The 9,993-nt window shown below is 31.2% G+C and overlaps 1 long non-coding RNA gene across 1 annotated transcript in view; it reads left to right on the top strand.

Moving 5' to 3' along the window:
- LOC127704650 (uncharacterized) overlaps positions 1–8,151 on the top strand; it is a 28,854-nt gene extending 20,703 nt beyond the window's left edge. The window contains exons 3-4 of the long non-coding RNA XR_007983444.1: positions 3,164–3,239; positions 7,899–8,151. This is a non-coding gene — a long non-coding RNA (uncharacterized LOC127704650). The remainder of the gene's footprint in view (positions 1–3,163; positions 3,240–7,898) is intronic.
- The last annotated feature ends 1,842 nt before the right edge of the window (positions 8,152–9,993 follow it).

Here is a 9,993-nt window from a genome sequence, read left to right on the forward strand (position 1 = left end):
AGACAGTCATATATACTTTCATAAAATTTTAATATAAAAATATTACTGATTTTGGGGTTTCTTCTGTATAAATGATGAAACATTTATTTATTATCTAAAATATACTAAATTTTATTTAAAAATAAAATGTAACAAGTTTACTATCGCCTATTTTATATATTTTTTTTAAATAATATAAAAACATACAGGAACAAATTTACTGTCAAATTTTAGAAAGACACCTTATTATAACTAAACAAACAACCCAATAATTAACAAAAATAAAAAGTTGGCTAAATGAGAATACCTTATTTTAAAAAGTTGGATAAATGGGAAGACACCATTTTCTCAATGGAATAACCTTACGTGCACGTGACCATCAGAAACGAAGACAAAAATTATATTTGTAATGGTATTTATCAAAACTTAAATGTTTGAATATTTAGTAGAATATGAATTTGCCAAATAAGCGAAGAATTATAATCTTGCATTGTTCAACATTGGAGAAATGACTCAAGTTGAACATTAATCATGTTAATACTGATTCAATATTTTATTATAGTCTCACCACATACAAACATAAAACGAGAATCACAGAAATAAACATAAAACATTAAAACATTTGCATTGTATGTACCAATCTTAAAAAGAATAATGAGAGACTTTTAAGACACACTATATTTACTCATTTACATTTAAAATGTACAGTGTCCACCTGTACTATATGAAAATAAAACATTTTTTCTTTGAGAACTAGGAAATAAAATGCCGTTTCTTTTCAATGAAATATTGTTGATGTTTTGGCAACTATAGCAGCAACATTGCCGTTATTAAATAAACATATAAATTTTTCGCTATCTGATAATTAAAGGTTAAAATGTTCATTAAAATGTTTAGCTTAATGTATCATAATTTGTCTTAAATCTACATATAATGGGCATTTTAAAATGACATGAAGTTCATCTCCAATAGTAGAGCTACAACACATGTCATCTCGTGGACTTCTTTTCTTTCATACTTTCCAGTTTCCATTTTTAGTGGAGCTACCCCACATCTAAATTTTGCAAAAGCACTGTTGTTTTTAATTGGCGGAATATTTTAAAAAAAATAACAGTTGGCCAACAGTATATTTTTAAGCCCATTTTGCTCAGTTGAATAGAAATTCCAATTTTAACTGTTCTGTCGTAGAAATGTCATCATGTTATTGTTTATACGTAGAACATGTATCATTATATTATTAAATGTGTCAGTCCCAGCCAAGATTCACTGAATAACCACGAAATGTTTACAGATGATAAATAAATTTTACACAAAAATTCACGAATCTGTATGAACGTTACGTACGATGAAGTTAATTAAGTGTTCACAAGAAAGTAAGTATGAATGTAAATTTTATTTAAAGTCGGAACATATATATACACTTTAACCGTGAGATAAAATATAAGCTTTGATGAGCTCTATAACCGACTATCATATAAAAACCGCAATGAATGAACGTTACCCGATTAGAGATGAACGTTTGACAAATGCACGTTATCTGATGTACACAGTTATACACGATTGACGAACGTACGATACACGGTTAAGAATGAATGATTGATGAACGCACGATACACGCACGATACACGCACCATACACGATTAAGAATACACGATGCACGCACGTTACACGAAAAATACACAGAACGATGAATGATGAGCGCACGATTGGTACACGCACGATACACGCACGCAACACGCACGATACACGATGAACGCACGGAATAAGGGTCAGTTTGAATTTTAGAAGGTCTGTAGCTCTCAAATGTTTGGGTACCTTTTGGTCACATAGCTATCAAATGTTTGGGTGCATTTTGGTCACATAGCTCTCTCATGTTTGGGTTTGAGTGTTCCTGGTGAAGGTTAATCCAGAATAGCGCTTGGTACGCACATTATTATTAGTGTAATTTTTAACATATAATAATCACTTGTCCATTGGAAAAGTTATTTTTAATATTTAGTTACAGTTTATATTTGATGATAAGTTATTATACATATGCAATGAACAGAACATAAGCTTCAAATGTAGAGACAGATTCTTCCTGAAAATTCTTAGTTTGACATTTGACATTCAATTAGTTACTATTTGTATATAATCATGTTAAGTCGTGATATTTTGGCGTGTTAGCTGTAACAACATTATCTCTTAAAATCCTTAAATCAAATGTTTGTATCGTCATATATCCCTTTATGATTTCAACCTGAAACATTTGACAAATCACAGATCTTATCGTGTTATAATTCAATCTCTGTTGTCGTCAGATGCTTTCTTGTCGATTATAAAAAATTAAGTTCCTGATTAAAACTTATTTTACGATGACCATAAAGTTCGAAAATAAAAGCATTCCTCTTAAAGTAATGATAGATAAACTCGACGGGAACTTTATTGTCTTGGCAAAGCTCGAAATACAAATACTGAAATACACCATCAAATTATATTTATTCCACAGTCAATTCAAATCAGATACATATGTGGACAAAAAGTCACGACATGAGACAGTGGTATAATACAATTTTATGTTCATTGAGTTGGTTTAGTGTCAAGAGAATAATTTTGCAAATTGAGAAAGTTATAGCTTCAAAATTTCTAACAAAAGTAACGGTTTGAATTTATACATGATTGAATACTATGAAGATAAATCAGACTAGCATTTTTGCTGCATATTGGTTATTATAATTTCTTGAAATAAATAAAGAAGTGTGTTAACAGGCAATGTATGTTAGTTTGTGTAGTGTGTTATTGGTTGTTTGTTATTGACTTATACGCCACATCTCCATTAATTCGTGTTTAATTTACACACAGAGTTTATTAAGTTTGCATAAAATGAGAAGATGCGGAAAAAGACAATTCAATCTTGTTAATTTTGCGAAAGGTTGCCGTAAGGATTTACAAAATGTTAAAGAATTACAAGCTTAAATAAAAATACCTTTCTATAAAACTTCTCGACAGTTTTGAAGAGGGGTAAGAACTGACTCTCAACAGTACATTGGTAATCATACAAAACCTCATTATAAAGCTTACTATAGGATATGGGTTTTGCTTGTAATTGAAGGCACGGTAAGGCCACTAGATATGTCCAAAGTGAAAACGACAATATCTTTTTAAATTTGATATTAAATTTGATCTTTTATCATTAATTTTTCAGCGATGGACAACAGTGCGTATGACGTCATATCGGGAGATGCAGAGTTATATGGACTTGATAAAAGATATAAATGGAAGTAAGCTCTTACGTATAAAATAGAGAAATATCATGGCATTGTTTTCAACTTAATTATTATGAATAGTTTTCCAATAATAATCTGAAGTGTAGTACATCCAGCTCATTACAGACAGCTTGGAGAACAAATTAAAATGTCTCTGTGAAGACATGGTCAATTTTGTATTCGTGTCTTTCATTTTTGCTTATGTACTTTGTCTATAGAGTGTCTACATGCTATTTTGCTTTTCTTTGTTTGATTAGTTTTGTTTTTATATTGATTAAGATTATATTAAAATGTTGACTGCTGTACGCCAATTTTTTGACATTTTTACGTATCATGTCTGTTTATTTTGCTCACACATTGTTGTCAATATAAGGAATTCTATGCGACTGTCATAAAGTATGAGGTTTGGCTAGCTATAAAACCAGGTTTAATCCACCATGTTCTACATTAGGAAATGCCTGTACCAAGTCAAGAATATGAAAGTTGTTTTCCATTCGTTTGATGTGTTTGAGATTTTGATTTTGCCATTTTATAAAGGACTTTCCGTTTTGAATTTCCCTTGGAGTTCGGTATTTTTGTTATTTCACATTTTTTCAATATTACTCCCCAATTTTGTGTAAACTGGTTTGATGCAACGTGAATAAAATTGAGAATAAAAATAGGGAATGTGTCAAAGAGACAACAACCCGACCAAAGTGCAGAAAACAGCCCAAGGCCACCTATGGGTCTTCAACACAGCGAGGAAATCCCGCACCCGGAGGCGGGCTTCAGCTGGCCCCTGAACAAAAATGTGTCCTACTTCAGTGAAAATGGACGTCACACTAAACTCCAAAACATCTAAATGAACTAAAATTGAAAAAACATTCAAGACTAACAAAGGCCAGAGGCTCCTGACTTGGGACAGGCGCAAAAATGCGTCGGGGTCAAACATGTTTTGTCAAACATGCGTTTCTTATACCGAGTAAATCGATTGATTGATTCTCTTTTACCAAACGCAAATGGCAAATATTTCATAAACATTTGGAACTAGTGAATAGATTAAGGTTATCAAGTGAAATCATACAAACAAATAACCTCCATCAAATGTGGACGGAAAAGACAGAGCTATTCTTAACTTAAAGCCACTAATCGTTAGTGTACATACAGCTGCACTTGTTTATGGTTTATGGTCTCCAACATAACCTGTTCTTACTGATGGAAATGGAATAACAGTTAGATTTAAAAAAAAAAAAAAAAAAAGAAAAGAAAAGAATTATTTCTCGACCTTATACCGGACTGCTTGGCCTAGTGTTAGGAAAATAAGATAATTGCTGTAAGCAAAGCAGGATGTTCCGCCAGTCTCCAGCATATAATTCTTTTTGGAGACTAGTGTTGTATTTTTTATCGGTTTCAAACGCCCGACTTTTTCTGAGTTTGTTTTTTTCTGACATTTCGTCCCATATCTTTATTTTTGCACCTTTGCTTAACATATATGATAATTAAGTGGAATCACTAGGTTAATAAAAACTGAAGTTATGGGAAAAAACTGCTGTAAACAAAATACATCACTATTTCTTTAAAGTTCCATGTGTGAATTTAGGAGAAATTTAAAATGTCATTTGTCATTCTCTTCGCAGTAAAATAAGCTAGTACTATTTCAACTTGTAACAATGAATTATATCCGTGATCATACATTTTAATGTTTTCCAATAGATAATCTATATAACTTTCTGCACAATTTCTTTAAGACGAACATTAACGTCAAATATCTGTCAGAACGAGGCTTTATTTTATTGATTACATTTTATCCTTCATTACACCGAAATTAATAGATGACTTCACTCAATCTTTTTTAGTTTTGATCTTATCAAGAAACAAATATATGGAGTGTGTTAAAGAAAAAAAAAGTATATTGGTCTTTAAGCAGTCAAAATGACATATCAAAATTCAAAGTACGTGTATATAGATGTCAAACTATATTAGTATTCTCTGAGACTGTACAAATCTATGACTCTTTTCACAAAACAATCGTATGATTAAATCAATGTATAATGTATTTTTGTATAACATACAATAAATTTCAACCGTTAGATTTTTTGGAAAAATAGCCGCTGCATTTGAAAAGAAATTCGTTACGATAAAAAGATAAGCATACTATTGATAGTTTTTTTATATTTGTTTTCTTATCTACTTGAAGAGTGACTTGTTCATAAATTTCCACGCCCCTGCTTATATATTAGTTGATTGTAATGCTAAATAAAATATGATTCAGCATTTTTGCAAAACGATACTAAAATTCTGCAATTAGAAACTGTTTCTACGTTTGTTTTGACATTTCATTACCATAACTCCAAAGTAGTTTTATTTCTAAAATAAGACTGCCTTTATTTTTGTATAAAGACTCAATTATCGGTATTACGACCCGAAGTTCTTTCAAGATTACTGAGTATTATCAGCTGACCACAAAACCACTCTCATTTCATTGTAACTAAAATTGGTATAGAAAAACCTAAGCATCTTGAGACAATTACGCGTAAACAGCTTGTGAAAATAACATATGAGAACGGATTTATTTCATTTAATGGCGGATTACAGAAATGATGCTCATTTTAGTTCGTCAAGATATTTGTTACTGCTGGAGTTAATAAAATGACTTGCGAAGAAACAAGGGAACTTAATTTCACTGTAAATGCTAGTATAGACAATGCATAAAAATGGTATAGTTCATTGGCATTATACGAACTTGAGACTTTTAATCTCAGTGTTATACATGAAATGAAGCGGTTTTTCAGGGTTTTTACCTTTCAATTCTCCTGTGTAAGATGCCTTGTTTATTTCCATACTTTTTAAATCTCTTTTAATAAATTTGATTTTATCACTTTCGAAATTAATTGATAAGACTTTGAGTTTGTTTATTTTAAAATTGTTTATCAAAACCGTGTATTCGGGATCTACAAGACTTATATAAGCGAATTTTGCGCAAATATACAAAATAAATCTACAACGAACAACTGTCATTTAAACTACCAGATGACTGGTTGTTAACAACTGTCGTTTAAACTGCCAGATGACTGATTGTAAATAACTGACAATTCCGGAGATCAGGATTTGTATTTCATTTAAATAATAGATTTAAAAGAAGTCTCAATAGTTTCGATGTGGAACATTAATCTGCACTTACTTATTGAAATTTAAATTTATTCTATGTTATTTGTTTCCATGAAAAGCTTTAATCAGACCGCTGTAACATATTTTATTTATTCCTTGTTTTTATTCAATTCAATTTAATTTTTTATTGGAAAGAGCACAAGCGAGGCGTGATCCAACTACAGATACATTTGTTATATTAAAATTTTGTCTTTGGCATGAATTGCCAAAGACAAAATTTTAATATAACACATTTAACAATTACATCTAATACAAACAAAATAACTGAAAAAACGTGTCTTGTTAATTTACAAATGATTCTTAACCGAGGGAACTTGCAATGTGTTTTTCGTATGACTTCTCTTTGATATCTCGTATAATTTTCCTGCAAGTAAATCCATTGCTAGTTAAATAATATTGCCCAGAAACAAGGAGAGGTTAAGATTTGTTTTAATGACGTTATGGTCAATTGAAAATTGTACCACTGTAATAAGATTATTCCTTTTATTTGACCAGCTTTCATTAATTCAAAGATTAAAGTTTAAGTCTTTCATAAGTTTTCAAGTTTTTGTTTTGTTTTGTTTTTTAGATTTTTCTTTCATTTCTTCTTTTTATGTAAAATTGTATTGTTATCTTTATTAAAATAAGAAAATGTGGTATGACTGTTAATGTGACAACTCTCAATCAGATACCAAATAAAGTAGTAGTTAGCAGCCATACTAGGTTTGTCGATATCTAATATGAAATCATTGCTTCTGGTCTACAAGAGACTATACATGAATTAGACTAAGTGGAGCAGGTGCAGGACATCGTCTAATGAAATACATAGTAATACAAATCTGTATACTTCACATCGGAAACAGAATTCTAGTCTGTTTATTTATCAGCCTGTATCATCTGTAATTATAGTTTCAAGACACACACAAACAGATATATTACATGATAAGAAATTCAAGTAAACACTACTCTTTCTAATTAGCTATTATCAAGAACAAATGACCATATATATTTCATTATGAGAAATTATAGAAAACACTCTTCTTCAAAAATCAGCCTTTTCCGAGCTACTATATAGTGATATTACATTATTGTCCGTTTTACTTTAACGCAGCTATCATTTCCAGCAATGTGAAAGCGAGTCTCGGAATGACGATCTCTTAGATGTTTTTGATTCTTGTGTTGCTGTCTCATAGACGTATACACAGCATGTTCTTTTATTCATAGATTTCTGCACTCATTTGTTCCCGTCTGGTAATTGAAATGGGAAAGTTAATACTGGCATATCTATATAGTACTAGGATCTACAAACACGAGGCAGGGTCACCAACATGGAGACAAACAATGAAAGCGATGTTTCGTTGTTTGTTCTTTCCTAATATGTTTATGAGTTTGTTATCTCAAGTACATCCAGATCATAACATTACCAATTCTTTCCGGATTAAGCTTCTTACTTTATTTGGAAGCAGTTAAGCGTGACCCTGCTAAAATTATTCTGTTTAGTTCCAGTCCTACTTTGATATACACTTATATATTTACTATCTTTTTTAGATGCAACGGTTGGTTTAAATGGAGATGTGGAAATTCCAAAATGGTTCACAGAGAAATTCGAAACATAGACTCAGATTAATGTTTTTGTTATTATAACTATATGAAGCCATCGCTCTCTACAATTTACATGCTCTAACGTCATTTGATATCATACTAAATCCTGCTACATTTGTACTTAAAGAACTATGTAATATATCATTGTTATATCTCTGTATTGTCTCTGACTTTCTACCTGAATAAAACATATCTTATATTTTTGTGGGTTCATCATGGGTCATTGAATATGTTCTTGATATTTGTAAGAACGACGAGTTTCCGAATAGAAGGAGTTAAATGCAAATTGCCAAGAGAGAACAGACATATATCAACAGTATAGATTATATTTAAGAAATAACAGAAAAGGTGTTAAGGACAGTGAAATCAATAAAAGCAGTAAACAAAAGTGTAAAAAAACAGCTAACAAACGCTTACTGAATTCTTGGGACTGTAAATATTCAGACCTTCGAACGCCATTGAGTTTGATTTTGGTATTCTTTAATCAATAAATCATATCAAGTATTTTAAAATATGAACACTTAAATGCGTGATTAATAGATTTACATTAAATATTATCCATTCACCTCTGAAATAGTAATACAATATTTTCCCGAAAAAATCACTACACGGTCTTCAACAATTCCAGACAAATGTTTTATTGGTACTGTATGAGTTAATCTCTTTGCATCTATTCCCGATCTTCTTAGAACGCTACTATTTTTGCATAAGTGCAAAAAAAGAAGATCACTTTGGAATAAGAAATGCGCTTGTACATGTATAATGCAACGGAAGAAAGCAAAATAGTACAAACAGAAATGGTACAAATAACCACCTTCTCTTTATCATATTATAATCCTATTGATTGTGTGGGATGTATACATACGCAGTCACGTTCGGCCTTGTCGGGATGGGGACATTAAATTCAATGCCTTGTGGTTATAAATAGTGTGCCACGCTCATGTACGTTAAAGAACCTTTTCAGAAACTTCGGTGGTAGCCTGTTTCGCGCGAAATATCTGCCTCTATCCAAGAAAACATCCAACATGGATTCTTTGTTTAGTGGCAGGCTACATTTCCCGCCTATCCAGGTCGACCAACTTGCAGAACCTTATTCATTTATTGTATATTTGGTCTCGACGTAAATGTGTATTTGTTCTCGACGTAGATGTGTATTTGTTCGCGACGTAGATGTGTATTTGTTCTCGACGTAGATGTGTATTTGTTCTCGACGTAGATGTGTATTTGTTCTCGACGTAAATGTGTATTTGTTCTCGACGTAAATGTGTATTAAATATTTGCCACTCCACCAATCAGTCCTTATTCTTTATGCGACAATGTTGAGAGATGATTATTATTTTTTTTTTATGTGGTATTTACTTACTTATACCTTATATACCGTTGAAACTTAATCGGTCAATGGTCGGATGTAACCGAAATAATTTAGATTCTTATATTCCAAAAGCATAATTTACTCCTAGAAAATGCCAAATTCAGAAGGTCAACCTCGTAAAAATGTTTCAGAAAATGATAATGTAGGGAAGTTGTGGCTATTTGTTGATACTTTAATAACGCTTTATTGCTTTACTAATAAATTTTAATTTCAGCTATTTTAGAGGGATAAAAGATGTATCCTTTACAAACTGTTTGAAGTGTATGATATAAACACGTTATAATTTCGTGTGAGTAAAGCGTTTTCTAGATTTACCTTCATCAAACACGCTCAAACCTAAATATTCGAAAGCCAGGGATACGCTTCAAGTTTAGGAGCTATATGACAGAAAGTTGATTTTAATAAAACATCTCCAGGAAGAGATTTGGCTCCGCTTTTTATCACAAACTTTAGTGAACACTATCTGGTTAAGGTTATCTCCCTTGAACTGGACAGAAAAATAAAAAGAAAGAAGTATAATGTCTAATAAGTTTAAAATTCATAAACAACTATATCTTTATATATAAAATGTCCTCAGATGTGACTCGTATGTCGTATTATATTACCTCTTCATTTATTTTTTTAAAGAAATAACGGTATTTGTACAAAAATTTGAACCAAAACTTACTT

Source organism: Mytilus californianus, unplaced genomic scaffold (genome assembly GCF_021869535.1).
Source record: "Mytilus californianus isolate M0D057914Y unplaced genomic scaffold, xbMytCali1.0.p SCAF_6, whole genome shotgun sequence".
NCBI lineage: Eukaryota > Metazoa > Mollusca > Bivalvia > Mytilida > Mytilidae > Mytilus > Mytilus californianus.